Here is a 19,934-nt window from a genome sequence, read left to right as displayed (position 1 = left end):
GACGCAATGGGAATACCAGAAGGAGAAGAAAGAAAAGGACAGAAGAAACATTTGAAGCAATAATGACTGAGAATTTCCCCAAATTATTGTCAAAAATCAAACTAGAGATATGTATAAGAAAATGACCAAAACTATATAAAAAGTAAAAGTCTCTAATTAAGATTATTTTGTTATTAAATACACTATCCATGAAATGGTAGATTGTTATTTAAAAGTCAACTTTGGACTTGGATTAGTTGTTAATTATATTACAAACTCTAGCACAACCATTAAAAAGGGGAGAGTATATATAACTGATATGTTAAGAAAGAAGAAATAATAGGATCATATCAAATGCTCAACTAACAAAAGGCAAATAAAGTTAAAGACAATAAAGTTACAAAGAAAAAGGGCAACAAATTGAAACAATAACAAATATAGATTTTTTTTTAAATAGAGTTTATCGGGATAACCCTGATTATTATCCAGGTTTGCACCATTGAACAACTGGACGTCATTGACAGGCATAGACTACTTCGTCCAACAACAGCAGAAAACACATTCTTCTCAAGTCCACATGAGATATTCACCAGTGGAAATCACCTCCGCGCCATAAAAACACTATTACAAATCTAAACAAATACAAGTCATTTAATAACTGCTCTCAGACCACAACTGAATTAAACATTAGCACCCCCTCAAAAAAAAAATACTTAGGCATAAATCTGACAAAATCTTTACATCTATTTGTAATAATATATTTTTGTTCTCGTGACACTTAGTTTACTATATTTTGTTTAATCCTATGTTATTTTATTTCCCAAAATTTATTTTTATACAATTAATAGACCTGCAATACCTCCCTAAGTATATTTTGCTGTTCAGAATTTGTGCAGAAGTCAATCAGAAGTTTAATTTTAAATTGTTTCCAATAAATAAATATCAGTTTCTATTATTATTCTATTTCCATAATTAGGGGTTGGAGGGGCTAGGTGAAAAAGAGATTAAGCAAAGAAAAAAAAAACGTATAGACACAGACAACGGCGTGGGGACCACAAGAGAGGAAGGATCTGGAGAAGTCGGAGGTAGAGGGGGGTGGATGGTGATGGAGGGACACTTGACTCGGGTGGTGAACACACAGCACAATATACAGATGATGTATTGTAGAACTCTACACCTGAATTCGGTATAATTTGATTAATCAATGTCACTCTGGTAAATTCAATTAATTTTTTTTTTTTTTGTATTTTTTTTTTTGTATTTTTCTGAAGCTGGAAACAGGGAGAGACAGACAGACTCCCGCATGCGCCCGACCGGGATCCACCTGGCACGCCCACCAGGGGCGACGCTCTGCCCCTCCGGGGCGTCGCCCTGCCGCTACCAGAGCCACTCTAGCGCCTGGGGCAGAGGCCAAGGAGCCATCCCCACCGCCCGGGCCATCTTTGCTCCAATGGAGCCTCGGCTGCCGGAGGGGAAGAGAGAGACAGAGAGGAAGGGGGGGGGGGGGGGTGGAGAAGCAGATGGGCGCTTCTCCTGTGTGCCCTGGCCGGGAATTGAACCTGGGTCCCCCGCACGCCAGGCTGACGCTCTACCGCTGAGCCAACCGGCCAGGGCCAATTTTTTTTTTTAAATATTAGTTTGCTGATGAAAGTAATAATGCATGTGTTTTTCAAGTTTGTGCTGAGAAAAATCATATCTACCTCCTTGGGAAAATTTAATTATAGCCATCATATAAGCAACCAATTATAATAAGTATAATTATGATACAGACAAAAGTCTTTGCTTTGTGAAGAGGCACTAAATTCAGTTTCAACTATGTTAATAAAACAGCACCTTTCTAGACCTCTGGTGTGTGTGTATGTGTGTGTGTGATGAAGAAAAATACACAATGTCTTTTAAAATATTTTCTCACTCTAGATAACCACCCCCGTTTTAAGGTGCATCTGGCAGAACGGTGTGGTAAGGGAATAAAAGGGCAATGCTGGCCCTCCTCTGCCTCAGAATTCAAGTGAGAAAGAGTGTCGTTTGGATTTACTAGAGTTTGTTTTGTCTCTTCTTTATTTATTTGTTTCATTTCAAGTTTACTCATCTAAGAGAAAAGAATCAAATGTTAGTAATTATAGGCTAGTATCACTTATGAACACAAATGCAAAAAACCCAAAGCAAACTGTGATAAGATCAAACCAAGTAATAAATAATAAGGAACATTTAGCCTGAACAGATTTAGTTCATTTCTGAATGAAAACTAGTGGAAATTGGTAAAGATGAATCTCAGTATGAACACAAAAAAGATCTTGAGTAATGAGTACAGTTTGATAACTATGGAATTAGTTTTCTTTTATAGAAGACCAAGGTGAAAACAAGACAGTCATAAACAAATGAATCCTTCACTTTCACCATCAGCAGAAATTGTCTTAGATACAATAAAATTATTAGTTAAAATTTTCACATTACAATAAGAATGTTTTTAAATCCCCACGTTGGAGTCTATTTTAAAGTTCTTCAAGTAAAATTATCAGTGTCAAACGATACCTATTTTCAGAAAAAAAAAAAAGGCCTCTCACTTCTTTAATTGTATGTATTTTTCTAAGAGTTACATTAATTGCAATGCACATTTTCATAAAAGGTAATAGTAAAAGACTTAAAAATAGTTTAAAAACTCAGTCTAAAGTACAGTTCAAACCCCAGTTGTAGCCTGACCTGTGGTGGCATAGTGGATAAAATGTTGACCTGGAATGCTGAGGTTGCTGGTTCAAAACCCTGGCTTCCCTGGTCAAGACACATATGACAGTTGATGCTTCCTGCTCCTCCCTCACCTTCCCCTCCCTCTCTTTCTCTTTCTCTCTCTCCTCTCTAAAATGAATCAAGTCTTTAAAAAAACCCAATCTTAGAAATAATAATTGTTCTGAAAAATAAACCTAATAGTTCTGAAACATTTCTTGTGATTCTAGCCTTGCCTTTATTAACTGTAAGAGTGAAATATTATTATAAAAAAGCTTTCATGCTGATCTGGAAAAAATAAATGTCTTACATTAGTGAAGTGGTTCCTTCTCAGAGAAAATACTACGGAAGGAATGTATATCCACATGAGGTAAAAAATATTGTCCACAAATATTATTCTAAACCCAAAACAACTCAGAATTTTTTTCAGTGGATAAAGAAGTTGTGTAAGAAAGTGAAATATATATATCATTGGTTCATTATTCTCAGCCCTGTAGCCAAATGAATACCAGCTAATTAAGTGCCCATTAGAATCCTAGCATTTTGTTGTAGTGTGGTCATATCATATTCATTAGCTATAGACTGGGCCCTGATTATTAAAATAAATGTCACCATGTGTAATTGCAGGGATATCACCTTCTCTTGGTTGTGTGTTGATAGCGGTGATAGTTCTAATGGGTATAGGAATAGAGACAATGGGTTTTTTCCACAGCTGACAAAAATGTTATGTCTAGTACTATTTTTTTTTTATTCACTTGATTAATGTTAGAGGATCATTTGGCAACATGTAACAGAAGAAATTCAGATAGTTCCAACATGACAAAAGTTTTGAGTGTGCTCTAATTTAAACTGGGACCTAACCAACTGAATTAAAGAGGGTGTTCCAGCCACAGTTGAATCTTTCAAAAACTGCAGCTCTGGTTAATCAATATCTTGACCAACGTCATGAAATAGATCAAGCCAGAACTGCTCAGCTAAGCTGCTTAAAAACACCCAGCCCACTGAGAGACCTCTGAGAAAATAAACATGAATTGTAAGCAACTAAGTTTTGGGTCATTTGATACATAATAATATGTTGTAATGAATATATTGTGCTCATCCTGGAAGCACTCCACAAAAAGGAAATTCAAGGTGTTTAATTTAGTTGAGTATCCCCCCTTAATTTGAGGAAACTGAAGCCCAGATAAAGTTAGTGACATATAGTTGTCTAGAAGCTCAGTTAAGAGCATATTATCTCTCTGATTGGAAAAAGGAATTAGTGTAATATTGTATAAATCATGGATAACCATTGGCAATGAATTAACACATTTTGTAATGTGCGCTGTCAATCTACTTAACATTGTGTTTAAACATTTTTCCCTGGCAGTCCTTAAAGATCAAATACACACTTAGAAATATAAACCATTAGTGAAAAAAAAAGAAATACAAACTGTTCATTTCTCTTCTTATTTCAAATAAAACTTAGAAAGATAATGGTTTCTGTCCCTTCTGAACATTTTGAGAAATGTAAATGTCACTTAGAATAGAACACCCAGAACCCAGAGTTAAAGTGATAAACGGTGATGAGATGAAGACTAAATTAGGGTCCTGGACCCAATTTCAATGCATGTGTATTGGGGGCGGGGGAAGGTGGTGTTCTCCAGCACTCACAAGATGCTGCATTAAGTAGCCTTGTGCTCCAGAGACCAGCTGGGTGTCCTACAATTCCACTCAATTCTGACACCATCTACCTAGAGCTAGAATCAGATTGTGTATGTTAATGACTGAGGGTTTAATCCTCAAGAATGCTCCTTTTGAAACCAGTTTCCGTCTTGTTAAAATAAAATTAAAAAACCACGTCTCTTTAGCATATGTGACTATATTATAAGGATAACCTTTTGGTAAAAAACAAAACAAAACAACCAAAAAGACAAATCAAAACTGCTTTGTACCATAAGCAGCTCCTGAAATCAATGTTTTTTGCATTACTTCAAGAATCAAGATAATTTTTAATAAAATTCAAACACTGAATCATCCCAAGTAATGTTAAATTTCTGTTCCATCTCTCTTGGTGATTATTTAGTTTGTCTTAAATATTGGCAGCAGTATTAACTCAGTTCCCTAGACTGTTTTTATGTGATATTATGCTGTCTTATGATAAATTGGAATCGACTAAATTAGAACAGCCTTGTAGTCACATATACCCAGAAATATGGCCTCCTTACCCTGGTTTACAGATGCAACCTAAGCTGAATCACTCTCATAAGATTTGGATATAATGTAACTTTGCACCTACTAGTGGAATTAAAACCATTTTCTCTAAACTAGCTGAACTTAAAAGATGGCTCATCACCAAGGACATTCTACTCTTAGGCACTAGCTACTGCACAGTTGGTTTTTACACGGACACTTTGTAAGCAACATGATGCAATAAGTAACTTTTTAAATAAATGACATGTTTTCGTCATTAGAGAAAGATACCTTGAGTATTTTGTTTTGTTTGCTTGCTTGTTTGTTCTGAGAGGTAGGAAAGGAAGGCAGTTTCCTACAACAGTGGAACAATTGCTCTCTGTGTTGAAAAATATCAGCGTGAAAAATGGGATCAAACTGCTCTTCTTTTCAGAAAACATAATGAGCAGACAGCTGTAAAATCTAAGGACTGTATGAGAAACCAATTTGAAGTTGGAACAACAGGACATCCATTATTCAAATTGCTATCACTAGACAAGTATAAATTTTATTTGATGTAAACATAATTTCTGAAAGGTAGCTAAGAATTTCCCTCTTCAAATGGAAAGTGAAACTTGATCCCCAGAGCTTTGGCATAGAGCAGTCTTACATTAGGGCATTATTTGTGCTTTCCGAGTCGTGTATATCAATCGGTTGAAAGCAAATGAATATGAATATCTTTCTTTCTCGGTAGAACTATATTTGATAATGATGTCATGCATGAAACTTCTACTAACAAGAATGGAAATTCTGATCCAAAGCAATATCCCAACAACACCCGAGGTAATCGGAACGCATCTTTGTTCTTTGCTGAATAAACCTAAATAAAATATGCAATTAATACATGTTGCAATACTGTTCACCAAACTTTAAAGCAGAATTCAAAAAAAAAAAAAAAATCTAAACCATCAAAGCAGAAAAAAATGGAAAAAAGAAAACAGGTGTCAAGTAATGAAGTCTCGATGGGAATTATGTGTGTCGAGTGGGGCTAGGGTTGGTGAAAAAATTAAATCCAAACTCTCCATGCGAAAGGCCAGAACCTATTCTTAGGGTTGGGTGGGGTGGCGGGCCTTTAACGTCAAAATACATTCATTTCAAATCTCTGGACACTCTCCTATGACCACATAATAAACAGGGACCCATTCATTCAGGAAAAACTACTAAATCTCAGGAGGTACAGTGTGAGTCTGTGGCATTTGAGCCACAGCTCATTCACTCCCCCAAACCACAGGTATATGTTAGGAAGGCTCTGGCCTGGGGGGCGTTCTATCCCAGGCAAAAACAGCCCAGGAGACCGGGGCCCCCTCCCCAGAGCCAAGTCTGGGGCTACAGTTGCACTCTGGGAAGAAATAACCTCCCTGACACCAGTATGTTTCACTAATAAAGAATAAAGCAGGAACAAATTACCCCGTGGCTGACAAGACCTAAAAGCTAGCTACTCTAAAAAGAGCAAGCATACAGTCTAATGAGAAAAAAATATCTTAACAATTAGAAAAACTACAGACTCGGTTGCCAAATGTGAGAATTATTAAAAAACCATATTAATTATAATTATTGGGAACGGCACAAAAACAGACAAGGACTTCCATATAGCCAGATAAACAAAGATGCCAGTGCATAGAGATATATATTAGTCGATACAGACAGTGCTTCAAATGAGAGGTCTGTTCACTTTCTAATTACCGAAGAACAGAGTTTTACCGGACAATAGGAAAGCATAAAAGACAAGTTACACCAGATAGACATTTGGATTTCAAATTATGGACTCACATCTATCATAATTTACAAAGATACAAATAACCAAAAAACTTTCCCCATAGACAAGTACACTGCTCACAAAAATTAGGAGATATTTCAAAATGAATATGAAGCAATTAAAAAAAAAGAAGCATTTGATTTTTTTTTTATTAAACAAAAACATTAGAAAAGCAAATGACAAGTCAAAGAAAGTTGTTTGATTATGCAAATGAGATGCAAAAACCAACATTTATTTCATTGATGAAAATGCACTACACAAAAGGCTGAAAGTACTGAAGTATCTGCATGTTCCCTGATCTTGAAAGTACATTTTGAAATATTCCCTAATATTTGTGAGCAATATATCAAAATACTTGAAAATGCACACAGAGATACAGGAAAGATAGTGTCAACAGAATAACAAATTGATGAGATCTCTTTGAAGGCAATAAAGTAATGTAAGTCGTATACCAAATTGAAAAGTGCACCTACTATTTGGTTTGAGTAGTCTACATACATAATTATCCTATATTGGATTCAAATATGGGAGAGGTAATCTCACTGGGTTTAGAAAAATGTGTTTGCATCAAATTGCTCCTAATTCCAGTTTTGCCATTTACAAGATATGTAAACTTTGGAAAATTATTGAAGTTTTCTCTTCTTTGTTTTCCCCTTATGCAAAGGAGATAACAAGAGTCCCTTCTCCAAAGGATTTAATGATAATATACTCAAATAATATATATAATATCTCAGAAGAGTGCCTGTTATGGAATACATGCTACATACATGCTTCTTATTATTAAAAGTATACAAAGAAATGTGTGCAATGATGTTATTCATAGCATTGTTTTATAATAGACAAAATAAGAAAAACAGTAAAATAAATGTTAAATTCCATATGACTGTTATTAGAGGTATTATATATTTTTATGGTAAAATATAAAACAGATATAAATATCATGTAAGTATACATCTGCTGATACAAAATTATCACCAACATATACATCTAAAATAAAAAATAAAATAGTGAAAGAGAGTATATAGTATGATCCAATTTTTTGAAAAGAGAAAAGTCTATCTGTATATCACTTATATTTTAGGTGCATAGCAAATTTCTGGAAAAGCCACCAGGAAAAGCAATCAGTGTTTTTTGAGAGGAGACCTGGATAGCTGGAATATAAAATACTCTTCGTTTTCATTATCTACTCCTTTGCCTTATTTGAAGTTAATTGTATTTGAATAATTTTAGTTAAAAAACACTCTAACATTAGAAATAAAATGACCTTATTTTCAACAAAAATACATGGCCCTGGCCGGTTGGCTCAGTGGTAGAGCGTCGGCCTGGCGTGTAGAAGTCCTGGGTTCGATTCCCAGCCAGAGCACACAGGAAAAGCGCCCATCTGCTTCTCCACCCCTCCCCCTCTCCTTCCTCTCTGTCTCTCTCTTCCCCTCCCGCAGCCAAGGCTCCATTGGAGCAAAGATGGCCCAGGTGCTGGGGATAGCTCCTTGGCCTCTGGCCCAGGTGCTAGAGTGGCTCTGGTCGCAACAGAGCTACGCCCTCCAGAGGGGCAGAGCATTGCCCCCTGGTGGGCAGAGCATTGCCCCTGGTGGGCGTGCCGGGTGGATCCCGGTTGGGCGCATGCAGGAGTCTGTCTGACTGTCTCTCCCCGTTTCCAGCTTCAGAAAAATACAAAAAAAAAAAAAAAAAAAAATACAGACACTTTTTATGACCTATGTTCTTAATTATTTTCCTATCTTATAATGTCATTCATGTTATTGAATCTAGGACACTATTATTATAGATCAGGGGTAGTCAACCTGGTCCCTACCACCCACTAGTGGGCGTTCCAGCTTTCATGGTGGGCGGTAGCAGAGCAACCAAAGTATAAATAAAAAGATAGATTTAACTATAGTAAGTTGTTTTATAAAGATTAATTCTGCCAAACTTAGAGAAAATTCGATATAAAAGTACTTGGTAAGTAATTATTATTATATGTTTTAACTTGCTGTAACTCTGCTTTATAAATTTTATAAAGTAAAGTTACTTCCCTACTTTATAAATCACCATTACTGTGGAACTGGTGGGCAGTTAGAAAATTTTACTACTAACAGAGATACAAAAGTGGGCGGTAGGTATAAAAAGGTTGATTACCCCTGTTATAGATGATAAGACTATAGAACTAAGTTCCATTTAGGTAAAATTCTCAAAAATTATATTCAAACAAAAATATTGCTTACTAAATCCAGCACCAGAACAACTCTGCACATATTACTTTATTTTCCCTTCCTTCCTTCTAGCCACAGTCATTGAGGTCCTTTTAGGCCAGGGGTCCCCAAACTTTTTACGCAGGGGGCCAGTTCACTGTCCCTCAGACCACTGGAGGGCAAGACTATAAAAAAAACTATGAACAAATCCCTATGCACACTGCACAGATCTTATTTTAAAGTAAAAAAAAACAAAACGGGAACAAATACAATATTTAAAATAAAGAACAAGTAAATTTAAATCAACCAACTGACCAGTATTTTAATGCGAACTATGCTCCTCTCACTGACCACCAATGAAAGAGGTGCCCCTTCCGGAAGTGCGGCGGGGGCCGGATAAATGGCCTCAGGGGGCCGCATGTGGCCCGCGGGGCCGTAGTTTGGGGACCCCTGTTTTAGGCCCTTGAATATATCATCATTCTGACAGCTGGTTCTTTACATGTGTTATTTTTACTTTTTAGATAACCTACTTCCAGCTCCCAATTAACTCCAATGTATTCTTTAAATATTATCTCAAATATTACCCCTTAATAAATGACGAAAGCCCCTGCAATGCTATGTTATGGAAGATTATGTTTCAGAGATGTTTATAAACATGCCTTTCTCCTAACTTATCCAATGAAAACAGAAATTTTACCACATCATTTTGTCCCCCAACTTCTAATGCAATGTTTGACACACAGTAGACACTCAAGGAAATTACTTTCAATAAATACTGTGTACAGTTGGCCCTCCATATCTCTGGGTTTCATATCCACAGATTCAACTAATCGCAAACTGAAAACAGATGTTTTCTACCTGGGAGTGGGAATCTATGAATGCTGATTTTTCTTCTGTCTGCGTGTTGGTGACTCTAATTTCCTTGTTATTCAAGGGTCAACTGTACATACTTTGTTTGATCTGCAGACACATACCTATGATAAATTTTAATTTATAAATTAGGTTACATAAGAGATTAACAACTAATAAAAAAATATAACAATAATAGCAATTCACTGTAATAAAAGTTATATGAGTATCTTCTCTCCTGCTCTCAAAGTATCTTATTGTACTGTGCTTACCTTTTCACTTAAAGGTAGCACTTTATGGCTTCTTTTGGCATATCCAAACTGCCAGCATCACTATTCTCGAGCTTTGGGGTCATTATTAAGTAAAATAAGGATTACTTGAGCACAAGCATTGTGCTAACAGTCAATCTGACAACCAAGATGGCTACTAAGTGACTAACGGGAGGAGGCATGTCCCATGGACACACTAGACCAATGGGTAGCCTGGGAGGACAGAGTGGAGGACATAACACTTCAACATGTTACTCAGAATTGGGTGCAATGTTAAACTTATGAATTGTTCATTTTGGAAATTTCCCATTAAATAGTTTTGCGCCATGGTTGACCATGGGTAACTACAACTGAGGGAAATGAAACCATGGAAAGCAAACTACAGCTAAGGGGCAACTGTGTATCAATCAATCTCCTAAACTTTCAGCTTGTTTCTGACCTGGGCCGGTTCACCCCTCCTTAGGCAACCTGGTGGTCCCCCGCTCCCAGGAGGTCACCATATTGATGCCGAACTTAGTGCGGACACCCGATCGGCATAGCGCACTACAGCCCAGAACTCCTGGGCTCAAGCGATCCTCCCACCTCAGCCTCCCGAGTAGCTGGGACTACAGGCGCGCGCCACCACGCCCGGCTCAGCTTGTTTCTGATGGCTATTTTCTTTTGCTTTCTAATACACTTCTAACACTATCACATTTCTTAAAGCATCTCCTCGTTTCCCCACGGTAAAACTATGCATTTTCTTTTCTGTAAACACACCACAAAATCCTCTGGATAAAAAAAAAATACACCAAAAAATAACTTGAAAAAGCCAGTATCTGCTGAATGGCTTAAGAGCCAAATCGCATCGTTGGCTACTTCTACTGCTTCTGCCTTGGAATGGCTTAGCCTCTTAGGTTTTTCAGTTTGGATTGTGGAGTCATATTTATCTGGACTTTCTATGGAAGTCATAGAGAGCTTCTATTAAAAGTGTTTCAAATTTATCTGGTGAATAAGAATGTGAAGCAACTTTTATCCTCTTAGTAAGCCATTCAAATTCCTTCTGTGTTTCTTTTCATAGGTCTTATTTTCTTGAGCATTTCTTTAACTCATTTGCCCAATTTTTTCCTCTCATTTTTTATTTGTAGGAATTCTTAGAATTCTCTCCTCTCTCTCTCTCTCTCTCTCTCTCTCTCTCTCTCTCTATATATATATATATATATATATATATATATATATATATATAATGATGCAAATCATTCCTCAAATATGTATATTTTAAATGTATATTTATCTATGTGCTGATTATTTTAATGAAAAGTTTATATGTATACTGAAATTCAATTATCAGTTTTTAATCTTTTATGATTGATGTGTTTACTTATTTAAAACGATTTTGCCTGCCAGAGTCATGAAGATCTTCTCCAAAGTTTTTCTCAAGAAACCTTATGCTTATGTAAGTTTCTATTCCATCTCAGTATCCCACTGTTGTCCTAATGTTACTATGCTGGAGAGACCATATGGAGAGACCACAGAGAGAGGGGAAGAGAAATCCCAGTTAACTCCCTCAACTCCTGATGTTGGAGTCTTTCCAACTCAAGAATCAGATACTTGATTCTAGCTTCTAGCTTTCAAGTTTTCTCGGGTGATACCAGGTGAGTCAGAAATAAGCTGTTTCCGCCAAGGCTGTCTTATTCTTAAGCAAAGGAAACATTATTGTTTTAAGCCAGGGGTCCCCAAACTTTTGACACAGGGGGCCAGTTCACTGTCCCTCAGACCATTGGAGGGCCGGACTATAAAAAAAACTATGAACAAATCCCTATGCACACTGCACATATCTTATTTTAAAGTAAAAAAACAAAACGGGAACAAATACAATATTTAAAATAAAAAACAAGTAAATTTAAATCAAGAAACTGACCAGTATTTCAATGGGAACTATGGGCCTGCTTTTGGCTAATGAGATGGTCAATGTGCTCCTTTCATTGACCACCAATGAAAGAGGTGCCCCTTCCGGAAGTGCAGCGGGGGCCGGATAAATGGCCTCAGGGGGCCGCATGTGGCCCGCAGGCCATAGTTTGGGGACCCCTGTTTTAAGCTATTAAGTACTGGAGTGGTCTTTTTTTTGCAACAAGAAATTTCTGGAACAATTGATTTCTGGATCTTGTTCTTCTATACTTTAATATTGACACTTTACCCAGCCCCAAGTAGATATGCAACTTTATATTATATATTTTTGGAATTATTCTAGTTTAAAGGTAAGAGGTTAACCTTAAGTTTGGGGAGCAGCTGCATATAATCAATCCTTCTATATCCTCATCAAAGAATGTAATAGATGAATTTCTTTATGTAATATTCAACCATGAACAATACAATCGTAGAAGATCATAAATGGAGCCTGGAACATGGACATCACAAATTCACCAACTGAGAAGGAAGGCAGGAAACCGGAACCCAGCTTCATTTTCTATAATACTCAAGAAGTGACATCTGGAACTAGCTTTGCTCTCCCAGCCTCCCGCAATCTCTGATATGCGAAGAACTATGTTATCTCAGTAGGAAATCACAACTTTAACCTAAAGCAAGTGCCACTAGGAATGAAATTCCACACAATTATCAACCCTCTATAAACCTATTACCAGAACATTTGCCTTTCTCAGCTTTTCAAGCAAAAAAAAATGTTTAAAAGCAAAGAGAAAAGATGATTAATAATGCCACTCTGAACAGACTCAAATATAACCAATTTTCTTTCTTTCTTTTTTTTTGTGTGTGTAAAACTGAAAACTACTGTGCTTGAACTGTTTGAGATAGTAAATGTCAGCTTAACTAATTAAGTTTTTTATTCTATACATTTGAAATATTTCTTTACCTCTTCAAGTAAGAAAAAAAAGCTATCCCTCCATTTTGAAATATAATGATTGATTATTGAATATAACATAATGACCAAGGAAAGTGCAACTGAAATGTAATGTGCTGACCTGTGACACTCCCTTGAAATGAGATGAATATAAGTGCAATAAACTTAAATTTTAAGAAGTGTGTCATTTTCTGAGAGTGCTTTACTGACAGAAGCAAAATTATATAAAAATATTAATGCTCTCAACTCAGAAAACAGGATCATAAATGCCATTTCATATCCCATCCAAGTACTGCACGTGATACCTGAAAACCAGCCCACTGACACTGGAGAGCAAGAATTAACCTATGGAATGACATGCGTATTGGAGACGTGCAGTATGCCGAACTGATCTGGAAATTTAAGGTCTTAGTGACTCTGAACACATTGTTAGTTCCCACTTAACATAGGCTTTGTCTGATAATCCTATGACACTACCTTTATTTCCTCCTATGTACAAGTTTGAAGTGACAGAACTAATACTGTTATTTAAAGAGGGTTCTATTTGATATGATTGTTTTTATTTATGAGGTTACTACAAATTGGGACTCTTTTCTCTTACCTTTATTTCTCTCTTTTCTTTTACTCTTCTTTGGAAGAATGCTTAATATGTCTGGTGTACCTTTATTTTTATTTTTTCCCTCTTAAGGGCTCAAGGGCTATTAAATATACCTTTGTTCAAGGAAACATGAAGATACAGATATAGTCAATGAGTTAATGGGTGTCTTAACATAAATGTCAAAGGAGGTCTGAGAAAAGAAATCAAGTAAAAACAGAGTCAGAGAATGCTTGATGGACGATGAATACCAGAGTGCAGGATATAGCTTAAACAGAATAAGACAACGGAGACGGGGAAGAAAAGAGATCAGCTGGTACCTGCATCAGTGGGGAGAGAAGTACAGAGGGCCATACTTGCAAAACAGTTCAGCTCCAGCAAGGAAGTCACGTGGGAGAAATGATGGGCTTTGAAAGAGATATACAAGTAATTAGCAGAGGGTAAACTATATTCAAATTTTACTGAACGTGCATTAAAAATATTTATCACATTGAAATTGAATTAGGTTGAGAGAAGAAGATATTGTAAGCATGAAAATATGAGGAACAAGTTCCCGGAGCCATTGGAGTGGCAGGATTGAGAAACTGAGTCAGATGCTGAGTGTGGGCAAGTGGACAGGACACCTGACAGCCAGGTCCAGATGGAGGTGAGAAAACTGATAATAAAGAGATGCTATTGGCATTTACTTAGCTCAGTATGATTTCTTTGTGATGAATATCTTTTAACCCCAGAGCCAGAAAAATAACACTGGAAAAAATATTAATGATTTCTCAAATAGTACATCTCCCCAGGGCAACCAAACACATTTGAATTCTTGTACTGAGGCCTGTTTGGGAGTCTGACCCTACAAGATCCGATCCGTGTACGCTCATTAGAAATGTCATCCTCTTTACGACAGAGAATAGGGAAGTTGCCATCTGGGAATTGTAAGAAGTAATCCCAAAGGAAAGAGGTTTTCAAGAGGTATGTAGTTCACTGTTTAAATGCACAAGAGATCAGAGATCTGGCTGGTAGTTAAAATGGAAGTTTTGTACAAACTGTCAACCTCTTGGTTATGCAAGAGCGGGAATTTTCCAAGGAAGTCACCCAAACTCTTTTATTTGGCAGCTTCCTAAGTTTACCACCCTTTAAAATATCAACTGTCCTCCACTCCCCGGCGTGGTACACTGCCTAGCGGTTATGTAAGAGGTGGATGCTCTTTCAGTCTGAAATAGCACTGCTCTGGTTTGTACGTGACACGGGAACTGTGACATGCTATTTTAGTTCTGTCAGAACAGCTCAGGTGGCACTTGCCTGACACCTATTGGAACAGTCACAAAGCTATTCATGTTCCGGTGGCCTAAGTGGCCATTTGCTAAGCGTTTAGCACAAACTCTGTTCCATTTATGTCCCCTAACTAGCCTTATTCTCTTCTGCCACAGCCCTGCCTCTCTAAGCATGACAACGAACAATGGATTTGTATAAGTTGGTCTACACGCCATAGGTTAACCTATGGTGAATTGTTCAAAGTGGCCAAGTACATCTTAGAAAAACATGTCCGTGTAAGACATAAGTTTACCCCGGCAAATAAACTTTCTTTCTTTCTTTTTCTTTTTTCTTTTTTTTTTTAAATAAACTTTCTTTACACGCTGCTAAAACTCTGAGGCGCATCTTGAAAATTGATCCTCTTTAAGGCGTAAACATTTAGGGAGAACTTGGGCCGTAGTTCTGCATCATGACCGAAAGATGATACCATCCATTTACTCGATCATTCATTTAATAAGCTCGTACAGCTGAGTTTATAAACTGGTAGCCAATGACTTGCATTTAGTCCCCAAATATATTATTGCTCACTTACTCGTTTTTAATTAATGGAGTCCCCAAAAATCTTCAAAATGAAAATTTTCACTTAATGGTGTAGATGTCAAGGGTTCCCAGAAAAACCAGTAGATCTGCTGACAGTCTGCATCCCCGGAAGGCAAGGATTGACTCTGAAGCTCAGTCCAGGCCCTTGCAGGCCCCGTGAGCTCTCATGCTTGCCGCGTCTCCCCTCCCTTCCCAATTCCCCACTCAATTCACAGCAGGCATTTTCAAATAGGTTTTCTACTCTGTTATGTCCCTAATCTTAAACATGTAGGCTTTAAAGAACTTTACTAGAAAAAGCATACCTCTTTTAGGATGGAAAAATAAATTCCCTTTGTCGGAGAAGGAGCCCTGTGTCATTCTATGTGCCTGGGGTACGGGTGATAGATAGTTACTGAGTAAACTGGATTTCTTTTGAAGGTTCTGTTCTCGAGAGGGAAGAGGGTAGAGTTTGACCAGTCTTGTTAAATCCTTTTAATAAATTTATAATCCAAAAGAATGGACTTCTCTCAGCAAGAATTCTGTCATCCAGTTCCCACTGAATGCAAAGAAACAGATACAGGCCCAAGCTAGGCCAACAAGATTCTCTCTTCCACGCATTTGGACGTGAATTTTAAGGCTCTCAAATGTATGCTTGTGACAAGAATGATAAATTCAATTTGTGTGACAGCCGTATTTCACAATTAGATCAAATAGCAAGAGAGACAGTCTTAGAAGAACATGGCGATGATAGCAAAAATATAGATTCTTGGGGGAAACAAAATTGAGGATTCTAAAGACTTTTGAGTGTCTAGTCAACAGCCCTACACACACACACACACACACACACACACACACACACACACACACATATTTTCCTTGGACTTTAAGAGATACTCTTGCATTCTTAAAATAAAAGTCCTTTTGTTTAATTAACTTAATCTCCATTACTTGAAAACAAACCATCTAAACAATTACAATGAGAAAAGGGAAAAACTTGTTATACCAAAGCCCTTAGAGATAAGACGATAATCTAGACATTCTCCACCATCCATCAAACTGAAGGGGCAAGGAGAATAATGCAAATTCAGCTACTTCCTTTAATGTTTGTCTATAATCCTCTTGGTTTTCTAGAATCAAATGCTATTCTGTGCTACACATATTTCCAGTCTCAAACATGCAGAATTGTAAATTATTTGAGTTTATTATTGCTGTGTTATTTTTATTATTCTTCATTTCTCCTGGTTTGGATAATACCTCTTCTAAATTGAAATGGAGCAAGTTGAAGCCATAAATCAATATTTTATCAGAATCTCAGTAATTACTACATAACATTAAATGTATTCAAGGTGGTTTTAAAAATGTCCTTTTGGGGAAATAGGTTGAGACAGTCTCCTTTCATAAATGAAAAAAGAAAAAAGAAAAGAAAACTCTTTCTCATGAATGAATTATTTTGCATATGAAGTCTATACAGTTCTGGAATGGGAACCATAAAGATTACTGAGATAGGATAATGCGGTGAGCTGAAGTGACATTCAACTCCAGTGACTATTGATTTAAACCAGCCTTCAAATATTTTAGTATAATGTATCAAGTGGGACCATTTCTTAAAATTCATGGTCTCTTCTTTTGTTTGTTAACCTCAGATACATCTTATCTTTTCCAACTCATTGTATAAATGGAAGGGATGGGGGAGTCATTTAATTGATTTAAGAATAAATTAACAAGGGTAGAGAAAGCACAAAAGGTAAATAAGCAGTTAGCAAAATGATCCCCTCCCCCACAATGTTTAGATGAAAGATGGTTTCTAATCAGAACTGTCTCATTCTGCTGGAAGGAGGTGTAGTAAGGATCCTCCCTTGACCACGTGCCTCTAAGTCATAATTAAAGTACAAAGAACATTTTAGTCATTTTCATTTTATACAAGAACCATTGAGGTTTACAATATTTTTTAATATATATATTTTAGGTGGTGGGAAAGGTTACTGTCTTTTTTTATTATGTAGTAAATCTTTATATTGAACACAAAAAATGTATGACTTTGTTCTTAGAAAAATCCATTTCTCATAACTTCACTAAAAAAAAAAAATGGGTTAAAGGGATAGTTAAAATGCATTAGTTTGAAAAATGTCACATTTCAATTTTTTTCCAGCTTTACTGAGGTATATCTGACAATTGAAAATGGTATATATTTAAGGTTTTCCACTTGATGATTTTAGAGGTATTCAGTGTGAAGTACTCACCGCCATCAAGCTCGCTAACATATTTATGACCTCAAAATAGTTACCGTTTTCCTTTCTTTGAAAATTTTTGTGTTGAAAGGACCTCGTATCTACCTTAGTAAATTTCAAGCATCCAATACATTATTGTTAACTGTAGTCACATTGTTGCGCATTATTGTCACATTGATGCACATTGTTGCCCGTTGAATAGGCTGAGGCGAAAGGACCAGTCCAGGCTGGGGACTGCAAGGAGGGAGGAGGAAAAGTGCAGGACAGGCTCTGAGAAAGCCACTTGGGGTTAGAATAACACCATTTCTACGAGAGGAAGAGCGGAGTGTAATGTTCCCGGAGTTTGAACACCCGTGTGATGGCAGATTTAGGAAGGTCATTTGGAGGCCAAAGCATTTGACTTTCCTCAGTATGAGGCATCTTTTCCTTGGCCGGACTTGAAGGAGAGAAACGCCTTGGATAAATCTTTGCCCGATGTTGCCTTGTCACCGGTCAAAATACCTATGGCTCCAGGGGCACCTCGGGACTTGCAAGGGCCCCAGGCTCTTCGTTTTATTCCTGGTCCCTTAATTTATATATAAAAACATTTTTTTTAGATCTAAGAGTTTGTTTTTTTTCTTCTGATTTTAAAAGAAATGTAAACATTTTTTCGTGGGACCCTTAAAGGAAAAGTATCAGGAATCCTAATGACAGTGCTTACGCTGCTTAATATATAGATGAATTGGTTGTATCTGGTCTCCAAAAGAAACCACACCATTTAGGGGACTGTGTAGTTAGAAGATAAAAACATGGTCAAGAACAGTAACAAAAGATTAATTAAAGACATGGGGCAAAGGGCAGAGTTAAAAATCTAATGTTCAAGAGGAATTAACAGGACATGGAAATTATTTGGAAAGGAAAGTGCAAGATAAAAGTCAAAGATAAAGTCCAGGTTTCCCTAAGCAATCTCAGGGAACATTGTGCAATAGAGCAGCTTTCCTATTTCCTTTGTCATTGTCCCTTCTGTCTTGTCCACAAGCTTCCAGTATCTAATGTTCTTAAGCTGCCTCTGCTCTCTTCGCACATGGTCTCTATGGACCTCCCAGCGCCCTTGATGCCGTTCATCACTCTTTCTGCCTTGCAATATTACCTTCCTTAGGCTTTCAGGATACCTGCTTGCCTGGTTTTTAGCCATCCTTCTAGTAATTCCTCTGGCTTTTCTGTTGAATCTCCATCTTTCCAACTTCTAGTGGTGAACGTCTTGTCTTTTCTGTAGTGGTGATCTGTGGTATATCTATCTATAAACTGATCCAATTCTACTTGTGGCTTTAAATTGTACAGATGGGAAATCTGTATTTCCGGGCTGCGTTACTGCCTTGAACTTGACAGCTGTATGTGCAACTGCTCACTTGACATATCTATTTGGACATAAAAATAGGTGACTCAAGCTCTAAGTTGGACAAAACCAAACTCAGGATATCCCTTCATAAACGACCTCCAGTTGAATTTTTTCTCATTTCCATTTAGTGATAACTCCTTTCTTTCAGTTGCTTAAGCAAAAATTTTTGTCATCCTTGCCTGCTCTCACTGTACATTTATAGTCCTTCAATGGTTATATTAGATCTACCTTAAAATATACTCAGATGCTGACCCCTTCTTTTTAAAAAGTTTTCCATTGACTTGAGAGTGTGTGTAAGGGAGGTGGAGGAAAAGAGACAAAGAAGCATCAACTCATTGATTGTTTCACTTAGTTGCTCCATTTCATGGTGTACTCACTGCTTGCTTCTCAGGTGTCCACTGAGCCAGGGCTTGACCAATTCTTTTTTTTTTTTTTTTTTGTATTTTTCTGAAGCTGGAAACGGGGAGAGACAGTCAGACAGACTCCCGCATGCGCCCAACCGGGATCCACCCGGCACGCCCACCAGGGGTGACGCTCTGCCCACCAGGGGGCGATGCTCTGCCCCTCCGGGGTGTCGCTGGGCCGCGACCAGAGCCACTCTAGCGCCTGGGGCAGAGGCCAAGGAGCCATCCCCAGCGCCCGGGCCATCCCTGCTCCAATGGAGCCTTGGCTGTGGGAGGGGAAGAGAGAGACAGAGAGGAAGGAGGGGGGGGGGGTGGAGAAGCAAATGGGAGCTTCTCCTATGTGCCCTGACAGGGAATCGAACCCCGGTCCCCTGCACGCCAGGCCGACGCTCTACCGCTGAGCCAACTGGCCAGGGCTTGACCAATTCTTTATTTATTGAGTTTTTTTTTTAGAGAGAGAGGAGTGAGAGAGAGAGATAGAGAGAGAGAGAGAAGGGGGAGGAGCAGGAAGCATCAACTCCCATATGTGCCTTGACCAGGCAAGCCCAAGGTTTCAAACCGGCGACCTCAGTGTTCCAGGTCGACGCTTTATCCCACTGCACCACCACAGGTCAGGCCTTGACCAATTCTTAATAACCTATCTGTCAACATCTGTTCTAGCTTGTGTGGATGAAGAAAAAAAAATTTTTTTAATAAATCAAGAT

This window comes from Saccopteryx leptura, chromosome 2 (assembly GCF_036850995.1).
Source record: "Saccopteryx leptura isolate mSacLep1 chromosome 2, mSacLep1_pri_phased_curated, whole genome shotgun sequence".
NCBI lineage: Eukaryota > Metazoa > Chordata > Mammalia > Chiroptera > Emballonuridae > Saccopteryx > Saccopteryx leptura.
This window is presented reverse-complemented; position numbering follows the sequence as displayed.